At 34.4% G+C, this 13,975-nt stretch overlaps 1 pseudogene; it reads right to left on the bottom strand.

Moving 5' to 3' along the window:
- Nucleotides 1–12,503: 12,503 nt before the first annotated feature.
- Nucleotides 12,504–13,128, bottom strand: LOC113913594 (annotated as a pseudogene).
- Between the last annotated feature and the right edge of the window lie 847 nt (nt 13,129–13,975).

The raw sequence follows: 13,975 nt of genomic DNA, 5'->3' as shown, positions 1-13,975 counted from the left end.
CAACTTACCAGGAATCATACAAAGTTTGTATGGGTGATGTATAAATTATCTCCATTAATAGAGGTTTTTTTTTCTTTTCCTTTTTTTGATCTTCACGACTATAAATGGTATTTTGCTTGATTTTCCCTGTACACTCTATTGTAGATCTGTCCTTTTTTTTTTTTTTTCTTCTTCTTCTTCTAGACTACTACTGCCTTAGAGTTAGGCCATTTACCATACGCAAACTTCCCTGATCCTGCTTTATCTTCGTCTGGCTTGCTTTTTGTCTTAACTTTGTTCTCTGTATATTCCCTGACCATGGTTTGCCTGCCTCCCTCTAACTTTAAGCATATAGGTTCAGTACTCTCTGGCCTACTCAGCTATGCCTTGAGCATTTTTTGGGGCTCATTCTGCTTTTATCCTTAAGCATGGGATTTAATTAATATCTAAATAAATTGTTCAACAAGTAAACCATAATGATTGTGCCTACTAATCATTTCCTTCAGATGTTAGGTCTATCAACTTCTTTAGATCTAAACCCAAGGCTATCCACTGCCTTGAAATTGGCAGAAATTAAATAATAGTAATTTAATATGTGTCATACTGAAGAAACAGATGCATCATTATTAAAATTAACTTTTGACTTTGATTCTTTAACACATCAGATTACCTTCTGTTTATTTTATTATACTCATAAGTATAATTTTTTCCCATTGTTTTCTACCTCTTTGCTGTTTATCTTTCAGTAAAAAAATATCAGTTCTATTCAAATTTGCCATGGTAGCTTATGACTTTACAATGGACACAGAAGCCATAAGGGATAGCTTCTCTCTTCAGGCTGTGCAGCCCATTGGTAGAGCTGTAGGATGACGACCTTGTCAAAATCTAGAAACAAATGTCTATCAGTATCTGGGCCTTGTGATCCCTTGACTCAGGAATGGGAACTATCTGGGTCAGAGATGAGATTTGTTAAACGGGCCATTTTCATAGAACTTTTCTTGAGTTTATTGAATACATTTAAGTGCCTTAAATTCTCTTTAGATAGAACCAACAAATACAGCTGCACAAGAATCTCAAGATTTACCACGTAAAACAAGATTTCTTCCTTTGCTGACATCTACCAGTTGCTTCCTGTATAATGTGCTAAGTGCTTTACATGATTTCTCTCCTTTAATTTAACTCCCAAACTTTATGAGGCAATTGTCCTTATTGGCATTTACAAAGCAGAAATTTGATACTTAAAGAAGTTAAGTAACTGTCCTGTTCCTAAAAAGTCTCAGACCATAAATTATAAAGCCAAAATTTAAACTCACGTGTTCCTGACATTAAGACTCCTCCTGTTAACTGAAATGTTAAGACTGCCTCTTTTTACCTCCAGCAGTGAATATCCATCATCTCATACAGGTCAAGAAGCTCATTTGGAGAGTATGTTTTTAGAGTAGATTCCTTACTTTGTCACTGTAGTAGAGGAAGTAGAGCCTGAAACCATTTAGAAGGTAAGGTGAATTTGTAGAGTTAGTAAAGAGATGATGGAGAATATAACAGCTAACCCAACTGTCCTGGAGAATCTGAACAGTCTTGGGATAAACGTAGTGTTACTGGGCCCCCAAGACCAGGTTCTTAAGTCTCAAGGTCATAGAAATGAACACTGAACTCGAGAGAAAGAAAAGAGTGGAGTTTATTAGAGATAGCCTGTATACAAGGGAGCAGCTAGGAAAGAGTGATGTTGCTCCCTGAGGGTTAATGTGTGGGGCTTATAAAGGCACTTTCCTAAAGGGTGAAGGGGGCTGGGAGTGGGGTGGGGTGTCCTTCAGTCCCATGGTCATTATCTTGTGATCCTTACTTTTTAGTGGACACAAGACAATCACAGCATACCTTTCTCCATGGTTGACATTCTTTTTTTTTAAAGATTATTTATTTATTTATTTATTTGAGAGAGAGAGAGAGAGAGAATGAGAGATAGAGAGCACGAGAGGGAAGAGGGTCAGAGGGAGAAGCAGACTCCCTGCTGAGCAGGGAGCCCGATGCGGGACTCGATCCCAGGACTCCAGGATCATGACCTGAGCCGAAGGCAGTCGCTTAACCAACTGAGCCACCCAGGCGCCCCATGGTTGACATTCTTTTAGGTTTCCTGGAAAATAGAAATAATTGTGCAAGCAGGCTTTTAAATTCTTGCTTCCATCTTTGCCCAGACAGCCATTATGCCCTAATGCTGTGATCTCTTGTTCTTGGAAGGAGGTGTTTGTCTCTAAGCTTATGGAAACTTTTAACCCTTGCCTCAGACCAGAGGCTTTATAGGAGTTAAGTCTTTCTTGCTTTTCCTATACTCTCTCAAAAGTATTATATGATTTTTGAAGATACGGCTTCCCATAATTTAAATAGCAAGCTAGATAATCCTGTTATTTCTGTCACTTGCATGTATATACACACACAGATAGACTTTTACCACTTTGCCAAGCATTGCATGGCAGCTAATCTTGTTTATAGAACATGGAATTAAAGCCATCAGTAAATGTTAGAAAGTTGCTAAACTTTAGTTTATGAATAACAATTTTAGTAATCCTTCATCACTAAGTACATTATCAGCAAATAGCCAGAAGTTCAACATACAAAATTATAGTCTGTGGAATTAGGTGTTAGCAACAGTTAAGAGCCAATGGGGGGCTCAGTTTGCAGCCCATTTTGATGTATTTCCACCTCTGTGGAACCTCAGGTCATATTTGAGATTCAATTCTTTAGACAACCCAAACTTCAGAGAATGATAAATACAATTTCAAACTATTGAACTGTAATTTCCTGAAAGCTTGATTTCAAATGGTTCATTATTTTATTCTTTTGGTGCAATGATATTTATTATTTCTCACCACTCTGCCACTATCTGATCCTTACCTAATTGGATAAAATGTATCTTGTTGATTCACATCTCAGGATGACTGTGGCTGAAGAGACACAGAGTAATTTGGGCTAGGAAAAACTTCCAATAATCCACATAGTTTATATATATATTAGAAGAAAACTCTCCATGCTAATTTAAAGGTATTCTTCAACCCCTCCACACTATTTTGAGTTATCGAGCCATTATTAGTTAAAATACTTCAAGCCAGAACTAGGTAAACTCAAACAGTATGCTCTGGCTCACTCCTAGTAACACTATGGCCTTCTACTCCTTCCATTAGGGATCTGGTACCAAGTCCTGGGGCATTTTGCTTGGCTTCTTCTGCTTCATCCAATCTGTAGAGTGAAGATCACATGCACCTATATTGCCACCCTTCCTTCTTTTTCATGAGTTCAATTAAACAATGAAAAGAATTGATTTGAGCTTGAATCCCAAGTATGAGACCTTGAACAATACTCAAATTCTTTGATCCTTGATTTTCTCACCTGTAGAATAAGAATAATACTCTCAGAGTTGTTGTCATAGTTTTTGTGCAACACGTTCCTTTCAAAACAACAGCCCCCAGAATTTTCTGTGAAAAGAGAGGGTCCAGATAGAAGGAAGTTGGAAAATTCTAAATATTATGTCTTAACTTTTATGTATCAAAATTACATTATCATATTAATGATTCTGAGAAGTACTAAAGTAAAAAAAACCTGTTTATATTAACTCAACATTTCCCAGAAATTTTGATTACATAAGCTGTGTGTTTATGACTTATTAACCTGGTACGTTCCTAGAAGAATATGGAATGCACTTTAGAAAAATGCTCTTTTAAGGACTAAAAAATCTCTAGTCTAGATCACTTTGCTAAATTCCAGGCTCCAGCTGCATATTTGATATCCTTACTTAGGTGTCGAGGACACAAGCTGTTCAGAACTGAAATCCTGATTTTTCTCCCTAAACCTACATTTTATGCAATCATTGCAGTAGACCTCAAATCTATCCTTTGGCTCTGGTCAAAATCATTGAAGGTATTCTTGATTTCTTTGTGTCTCCTACCCCGTATGATGATCATTAGGAAATCTTATTCAAAATGCACATGGAATCTGGCTGGTCACCTACTCCACCATTACCACCCTGGCCCCAGCCACTTTCTCACATAGATGAAACAATGTCCTTTGTGTTGGTTTCCATGTTCCTCCCCTGCCCTTGTACAGGCTTTTGTTAACATGTAAGTCATATTGTGTCCCTCTTCTGCTCAAAATTGTCTGACACTTTTTTAACTTACCGTGAGTAAAAGCCCACATTGTGTCAATTCCTCAAAAGTTCTTCAGGATTTCCCCCATTGCCTTAATTCTCAGACCTCATTTCCTACTAGTATCTCCTTTGTTCCTTCTCTTCAAGCTACAGTGGTTTTTTTGGTGATTTTCAAATACAGGAGGCATGTTCTTGCCTCAAGGTCTTTGCACATGATGTTCCCTTCCACTTGAATGCTCCTGCCCCAGGTAGCTACATATATCTGACCCTTGTCTTTCTCACATATGGAAAAATTGCTTGCTTCAGTGCATTTTAGAAAATGTATTTCAGAAGAGTAAATCTTAATCTGGATATCTTCCATGAGCTCGTATACCTTTCCTGTTCATGGAAGAAATCCAGGCTAATATTTCAGTGAAAACTGTCATAACAATTCTATTTAACAATGCAGTTAAAAACAAGTCCCTTAACCACTGCAGTGTCTTTTCCTATTTTTTATTATTCTATAAAGTACTTATCTATTATACTATAAATTTTACTTATTTATTATTTTCAATCTCTCTCCACCAGAATGTAATAGGAGGCCCCAACATTTCATCTCATCAATAAATAATGTATGATTTAATAAATAATATTTTATATAGAAACTTATAACTCTATATTGTTATTAACTTTGATAATATTGATGCTATTATTTTTGTTACCCTCCCCAATGTCTTCTAATTGCTAATAAAATGTCTCAAAAGAAAACCTAAAATTTTAATTTGAGGAAGTATATACAATATTTTCTTAATTTTACAGAAGAGATATCTGGAATCTGTGTGTGTGTGTGTGTGTGTGTGTGTGTGTGTGTCCATTCCTTCTAACAAGGAATGTTGTGATTATATTAATTACACCCAGATAACTGAGAAAGAGAGAGAGAGGAAGGTAGATGGGTTCATTTGAGCCCATCACTGAGAGTGCCTTCAACATCCATACATCAGATAAGTTTTATCTACCATGATCATTATTTCATTCTGAGCCCTCAGCAATAGTCTTCAACCTCCATATTTCTACTAACAGACTAGTCAGGGCAATCTAGGCTTTTTTTTTTTTGTAATTATGGTCTAAGTTCTTCTAGGCCCTACCTATTAACCAATTTCAAAGCTATTTCCACATTTTTTGGTATTGTTATAACAGCGTCCCACTTAGCACCAATATATAACAATATCTAACTAATTTGTACATTAACATATTCTTCAAATTAGCAATTCCACTTTGTTTATTTGCTAATATGAATGTCCATTAGTATTACTAAAAAAACTGGAGAAAATGTCATTTCTCATCAAAAAGAGAACAACTCAATAATTTCAGGAATATTCTTGCATTCTTGCAATGATATGCCATACATTGATTAGAATAAATAAATTAAAACTGCATGTTTCAATATGGATAGATCCTAGAAATTAATTGCTTAAAAACACAAGGTAAGTTACAATTTTTTTATATATATATAGGAATATATGTATGTATAAAATACTATGCTGTTTAAAAATAATACTAAAACATTCAAAATGATATAGATAAGAAAATTATAAAGATATTCAGGTAATGATAAGCACCTAATTCAAGACTGTGAATTTCTCTGGGAGGTGTGAGGAAGAAGTAATGAAGAGAGAGCACATAGTAAGGCTTCAACTACCATGGGGAAGTTGTGCAGATGCATATTTACATATATTGTTGTTTAAATTGTTAAATATTAGCTAGTAAAGTGAAACATGATTAGATGAAAGGGGATTTCATAGGTTTACATCACTTTGAAGAAAAAGTAAAGGCTCTAACTGGAGTGGAGCATATTAAAATATTAAAGACATCATCATTTTAAATTTCCCCCAGATTCAAGGAACATAATGCAAGAGAAAAGACTGGGTTGCCATCAGGCTGCTCTTTACCAACTGCTCTGTAAATAGTTATAAAAATTCTTAAAATACTCTCATTCTTTTGGCATTGATCGTTTCTTTCTGGCATTTTGTAAAACACTTATTTACATGTTGCACTTAAACTCTAGGGGCTAATTTTGTGAACTTCAGAACAAAATTAAATATGTTGGAAGATTATGTAAGCTCAGATGTTATATTTAAATGATTGAGAGCCACTAAGGTAAAATGTCAGCAGTATTCACAATGCTTGGCAAGGAAACTAGTTCCATATAATAGAAAATATAGCCCCAGACCCATATCCCATTAAAATGTAAATAGACAAGCATCCCAATATGTTTCTTTCAAACTTTTTTTCATACAAATTGAGCTGTACTTTATGCATGAGGCTGTAGCTAAAATTGTCTTGTTGCACATCTGCATTGTGATTACTGGAGGTTTTAGCATTTGATGCCAAAAGAGATGAAACTCATATCCAGACATCCATCTGGAGAAAAATGAGGGTAAGCTTTTACTCCCTATATTGTGCATTGTGGATCACTGGATCGGATCCAGAAAGTTCACATTGGTTTGAACCAACTTGAAAAACCTATTGAAAGAAGAAAGAAAGAAAGAAGAAAGAAAGAAAGAAAGAAAGAAAGAAAGAAAGAAAGAAAGAAAGAAAGAAAGAAAGAAAGAAAGAGAAAGAAAGAAAGAAAGAAAGGAATGAAAGAGAAAGAAAGAAAGAAAAGAAAGAAAGAAAGAAGGAAGGAAGGAAGGAAGGAAGGAAGGAAGGAAGGGAGGAAGGAAGGAAGGAAGAAAGAAGAAGAAAAGAAAGAAAGAAAGAAAGAAAGAAAGAAAGAAAGAAAGAAAGAAAGAAAGAAAGAAAGAAAGAGAAAGAAAGAAAGAAAGAAAGAAAGAAAGAAAGAAAGAAAGAAAGAAGGAAAGAAAGAAAAGAAAGAAAGAAAGAAAGAAAGAAAGAAAGAAAGAAAGAAAGAAAGAAGAAGAAAGAAGGAAGGAAGGAAGGAAGGAAGGAAGGAAGGAAGGAAGGAAGGAAGAAAGAAATAAAGAAAGAAAGAAAGAAAGAAAGAAAGAAAGAAAGAAAGAAGAAAGAAGAAAGAAATAAAGAAAGAAAGAAGAAAGAAAGAAAGAAAGAAGAAAGAAAAAGAAAGAAGAAAGAAGAAAGAAAGAAAGAAAAAGAAAGAAAGAAAGAAGAAAGAAAAAGAAGAAAGAAAGAAAGAAAGAAAGAAAGAAAGAAAGAAAGGAAAGAAAGAAGAAAGAAAGAAAGAAAGAAAGGAAGAAGGAAGGAAGGAAGGAAGGAAGGAAGGAAGAAGGAATGAAGGAAGGAAGGAAGGAAGGAAGGAAGAAAGAAAGAAAGAAAGAAAGAAAGAAAGAAAAAGAAAGAAAGAAAGAAAGAAAGAAAGAAAGAAAGAAAGAAAGGAAAGAAAGTAAGAAAGAAAGAAAGAAAGAAAGAAAGAAAGAAAGAAAGAAAGAAAGAAAGAAGAAAGAAAGAAAGAAAGAAAGAAAGAAAGAAAGAGAAAGAAAGAAAGAAAGAGAAAGAAAGAAAGAAAGGAAAGAGAGAGAGAGAGAGAAAGAAAGAAAGAAAGAAAGAAAGAAAGAAAGGAAGGAAGGAAGGAAGGAAGGAAGGAAGGAAGGAAGGAAGGAAGAAAGAAAGAAAGAAAGAAAGAAAGAAAGAAAGAAAGAAAGAAAGAAAGAAAGAAAGAAAGAAAGAAAGGAAGAAAGAAAGAAAAAGAAAGAAAGAAGAAAGAAAAGAAAAGGAAAGAAAGAAAGAGAAAGAAAGAAAGAAAGAAAAAGAAAGAAAGAAAGAAAAAAAGAAAGAAAAGAAAGAAACAGGGCATACATGTATTTGTGTTTATATATGTGAACATAAATTCTAAACTGTGAGATGCTTTAGATGGTGTAGGCAACACTCGCATATTTGGAAGTTTCTTTACACCTGAAAGTCACTTCATCATAGTGAAGCATCTGAATATATTTAGCGAAAAGTTTCCTCTAGTCAGATATCATTATACTTTCTGAGAGTTAGGAGGAAGTGATGGTTCTTCTACACCAGCAGCTCAGGAGTAAAACAGCCTGGCCTCAAATCTGTGCTCAGTCACTTATAAACTACATGCATGACCAAGAGGTAAATTCCCTACCCTCTCAGAGTTCATTTTAATCTTCTGAAGTGGGAACAACAAGCACATCTACCTCGTGATATTTTGCACAGGTTGGATGAGAGAAAGTACCCAGGATGCTATTTTTGACATGCTAGGAATGGAAAAGTCAGAGTTATTTTTAGCAATGGCTTTATTATTTTAAAGTGGACCTAACATTTAAAGAAGTACAAATTTTATCAAATCACTGATATTTATTTTATATATAGATAACATATTTTATTATATTATTTTATATCTATAATATATAAATTACATATAGTTAATTATAGATACAATTACCTATATCTAACTAGATATATATTATATATATATATATATACATTATTGATGTTTATAGGGGGAAAAACCCTCTTTCTAAGAAGTATTCACAGAGCCATCACCTCCCATATCATCCCAGCCATATCCCTGCATCTTCCTCTTTATTCTCTGAAGAAAGTCTTTTCTATGTCACAAAAATGCTACAGACTTATTGGAATAATCTTCACATTTTCCTAAGTGAAGAAATCTCTTCCCATCTCTGAATTTCTATATGTCAACTTTTTAAAACTTTTAACTTTCTTACTTATATTATGATTATTTGTATTTACTTATTTTTACCCACAATGGTAGCTTCCAAACTCTTTTGACTGGTACTTTCAGTAAAAAATGTGTTTTATAGGGTTATCCAGTGTATATATGCTTATCCTTACCTTCATCATTCAAGCTACTCTAATACGTTTGATTCTATTCTGTTGTATTCCATTCTGACCTTCCACCGTTATACCCATCTATTCTATCCTATCCCAATCTCTTTTATTTTCCTCCATCTGTTTTGTCATATAACCTGGTATCCTAATATATCCTATCTTACTCTATTTTATATAGGTATGTGTGTATAATAATATATATATATAATTTTTTGAAAGAGAGAGAGAGAAAAAGTGTGCACGGGGGTGGGGGGCAGAGGGAGAAGAAGAGAGGGAATCCCAAACAGGCTCCATGCCCAGTGAGGAGCCCCATCCAGAGCTTGATCTCATGACCCTGAGATCATGACTTTAGCAAAAATCAAAACTGGGATGCTTAAAAGACTGAGCTACCAAAGAACTCTTATTTTGTATTCTTAAAATGCTAGACTGAACCTATAAATTGATTACATGCTCAATAAAGTTGTGATCACAGTCTATAAAGCATTTCCTCCCCCTCCTTGAGTTAGGATCATTGTTGGTCTCTGCTTGCATCTTCAGTAGTGTTTAACATGGTGTATCATATATATATATGCACAGTAAAAAAATATATGTGTATAAATATATATACACACACACATATATTTTTGTACATATATATATATGTTTTTAACTTGGAACACTGGTCTATACACAGAGAAGTTTACTAAATCCAAATCTAAATTTAATCCCTAACTCAGAGTTATAGTTTTGGGCAAAAGTATTATTCTCTATTAGAAACTTTACTAAGCTCTCTATGGGTTTTTCATCATTAAGATATTATCTCAAATGTATAGAACTTGTAACGGAAATAATAGCTTGAAAGGAAAGATTGGGATAGCAAATGATTTTTCATATTGTATTGGCATATCATCTCAGTTGAATTTGGTGAAAGAAGCTTGATTTCCTGGTTATGGATTGAAGCATATTTCTTTTGATTAGCCAAGATTTTAACTAGCTCTGCTTTACTAGTATGGGGGGGAGGTAGGAATTGGGAAGAATCAGTGAACATATATGAGAAAAAATTTTGGCAGTTTATTAATAATAGACTCCAAAATTATAGCAGTGAAGACTATTTCTTTAACTTGTAGTACTGGTATTTGAAACAGTACTTGTATCATATTTACATTTTTTGTTTGAAACAAAGGAAAAATACATGCATTATCCTAAAGGGTTGAAGAAATGAATTCACCATACAAGTTGTAGTAGAGCACTGTGCAGATATATTCCAGAATTCTAAATACGTTTTAAGATTGGACTACTCACAAAGATGATTTTAGAAAGGAATACACACACACACACACACACACACACACAAAATTGTCCCAATTTTATTTCTCTAGGATGCATTTAGAAGGTAAATAGAGGGTAACGTTGAGGATAGATCAACCAGAACAATTCTATGGAAGCCATGTAAGTACTTTCTTCTTAGAATTTGTTGTTAAAAAATTGTTAAGTAAAGGCCACTTCAAGTATAATGGAATCTATTTGCAATCTGTTTTTGTTGTATAACAACCAAGAAAGTTAAAATCATGTGCCACGAGTCATGTAATTGGTAATATTAAAGTGGAGTTATTTAAGGAGCTCAGTACTAAAAGAAAGGAAAAAAAGAAAGAAAAATAACCTGTAATTCTCTGTTTGTAAAAGTTTTATATGGGTTACTTCATATTTGCTAAAGATAAGAGCTTGTTTTGAATATCACTTAGCTGCCAAACATCTGGGCAAAGCTGTGACCCATGAGGAATGATATTTAATGAAAGATGAGCTATGGATTTTATACTAATTTCGGTCCCACCACTGCCAAGTTCAGCTCCTCATCAGGGTAATAACGCCAAACTATTCATCATGCTTTGTCTTCACGGGTGGCCTTGTTCTCTGATGAAAATCTGCAGTTCAGTGGACATTGCTCATGACTGAGGGGCTCAAACTGAATCAAATGACAGGGATCAGTTGACTTCGTGTCTACATACAAAAACACTCCCTTCAGAGAAACAAAAGCAAAGAAGTGGAGAAACTTATACGTTCCTCTTAGAAATTGTTTTCTTAATGCCAATTAAGTCCAAACATGGCATGCTAGTAACTCATGAAATTTTCTCTCAGTAGGATGACCTTGAAAAATATATTCTCAGAGACTTCTTTCTGAATTACTGATCCACTACCCTTTGTATTTCTAAATTAGAATTCTAGGAAAAAATTGCTCAGTGTAGTGCTCTGGAAAGAAAGCTTTTGACCACTCTGCACACTGTAATTTAATGAAGAACACATTGCAATAATACATTCAATGATAAAATTATGCCCTGACAATGAAAAGAAAAAAGAAAATCAGAAAATATTCTAAAACACATTTATTATTTAAATGAAACTTTCTATCTTAAGATAGGAAGATTTGAATACATGAAATTTTAATGAATTTTTACAAATGTATTTACAGTTCTCACTAACATTTTACAAAAGGACTAGAATAAGTTAAAATTTCATGTTTTACTGTCTACAACTGCAGTTGTAAAAGACAACTATAATAAAGCTTGAAATAAAATTATTTTGTTTCAAAGCTAAAGCTGACTATCTTCAAATAAGTCATTTAAGTTTTGGGGAGCTATGTTTACTAATCTCTAAAGTATAATGCTGTCTTACTCACAAGGTGATATTATTACAATTTCTCCCAATTTTGCCTTAGCCTAGAGCAATAACAGAAGCCTACCTCAATGTAGTACTGTCCAGTCAATGTGGGAACAGGGTCCGAGGCTAGTGGTTACAAAGCTAATTCTGCACTAGCAGACAGGGTCTAAAATTAGTTTGGGACAGAGTTTTCCTTTATCAGACAGCACACAGCCAATATTTCTTTTTTATTATAACATATGAGTTATTCTCATTTAAAAATCTTTTTTAAAAATGAACTCAAGTTATTTCATGGAAAAAGATTTTATATATTGATTATTAAAATCTGTCAATATAGCTGTATCCCAAGACCAGGAAACTCATATCCTACTATATAATTCCAAGCAAAATTTAAAATGACATTGAATATATATTATTATAGCAGATAAATCAGGTAGAACTGAATTTCAAATACTCAGCATCAAAGATATATGATAAAACAGATGGAATCTATGAAAATGTATACCTTATTTGATATTGCTTTCCATGAATAGTTTTTTTTTGCATATTTCCAAGAGTTATATAAATGACATAGAAGGTGTGTTTTTCTTGACTTTTTGATGCAAGCCCTCCATATATGAGACTTTATACAATAATGTTATTAACTTTTACTGTAGGAGCAGATATGTATATGTAATTTCAGTCGAGTTATTCTAATGTGATTGTGGGATGATAGAACTATAACACATCTACTGTAAAGAATAGAGATAAAGAAAAACTTCTTTGTATTATCTTTTTATATTTTCTCTTCAGTTTTTAGGAGACAGCATTCCATATTATTAAGTGGATAATATATAGCTATGCCTAAAATCTTTAAAATTAAAAATTTTCTTCCAAATTATAGCTAACATCCAGATTGAGTTCTATGGTAAATAGCTTTTTTTTTTCCCATCATACAGTTATCTATTCGACAAGTAAGAACCTTTTCATAGGAGTTGAGGAAGAGGCAGCTTACTAGTTACATACATATGAAAAAAATACCAGCAGTATTAAGAGGAATAATAAGAAGGCATATACAGATCTTTCCCATCTGCAGGTCATAGTCAAAGGCATCCAGAGAGTAGGACAGACTGTCAATGTAACAAAAGATTTTTGTGGTCCAGGGACCAATCCAACCCATTGGAGATGTCCACCTGGTCAAAGTACTTGTCCACGTGGTGGTCAGGAGAGAGGGAGTACAGAGACTTCTGGTGGGGATCCAGAATGCCGGGGCTCTTTCCTCAGCCGTGGTGTCCCCAGAGTATCTCCCAGCGGGATCTACCTTCCTGTCATTGATTTGGTTGTTTTTCTTGTCTTTATCTACTGTGGCTGGGACAACTGCAGACTGATCTTCCCAGTTCAAAGTGCAGAACTTTTTTCCAATGGTGGCGACCTACATCGCCTCCTGACTGGTGAAGGGCCACAGAACTAATGGGGGCATCCACAGTCACTTGCTGCACTGGCTTGCTGAGTAAATCCCACTGGCAAACCTTTTTGGCAGGAATATCTAAAAAAAGCAGAGAGTTGGATGACTCCTCCCATACTGGAGACTCACAGCACCAGCAGTTCTCCAGCAAAACACATTCAATCTTAATGGAGGACATTGTCATGGGGGAGATCTTGGCGCTGGTGACACTTGGAGAGCTGGCTCCTAGGTAGCTTTTGAATTCCTGTTAATGTGTTCTAGTAAGTCTTAGCTTTGACTTCCATTATCCATTTTTATGTATATGCCAGTATATGATGGTTGAACCCCCTAGTTGTATTACATAGTCCTAATAGTGTCTTTCAATTCCCTTATGTTCTACTCTGATTATTACATTTTAGCATGTAAGAAATCTATTGAAATTTTAAGCCCACTCAAACCTTTCTGCTTAGGTTAATTTTTTGAATCTTTGAGTTACGAAGGTTACTTACCAGGTTTTTCCTGTTAATTGTATTTTTAGTCCCTTCTGGCAAATTCAGAATTAATTTCCCGATAACATGAGGATGTAACATTCAGCACTGGTGAAACTCCACAGAAGCAGAAAGGAAGTGTGCATTAATTTTGCACCCCAACAACCTAAATGTTGTGTTCTATAACTGCCCTTCTTTGCTAACTGGGGAAACCTTGTGCTGGGAATTCCTTCCAGGAAAAAAAAAATGAAAAAATGATACTTAACTGGTTGTAGTGGAAGAATGTAAGATATTCACATTCAGGATTCACCAGTGAGGAGGGCATTGAAAAAAACAGCCAAGGGGTTGACATATATATCCCAAATAATCTTGGGATCTATCTGCAAGGATCTAACCACTTAAAAACTTGCAACAAGTTTGGATCTATCTGCTTAAAAAAATCTTTGTCCTTATGTAAATTCTTTCCTATGAAAGCCATTTTCTTGTGGTTACCATGGGGATTACATTTTATAATTGCCCAAGTATATACTGTTAAAAAAAATTCAACCGAGTAAATTT

This window comes from Zalophus californianus, chromosome 11 (assembly GCF_009762305.2).
Source record: "Zalophus californianus isolate mZalCal1 chromosome 11, mZalCal1.pri.v2, whole genome shotgun sequence".
NCBI classification, from domain to species: Eukaryota; Metazoa; Chordata; class Mammalia; order Carnivora; family Otariidae; genus Zalophus; species Zalophus californianus.
This window is presented reverse-complemented; position numbering and strand designations above follow the sequence as displayed.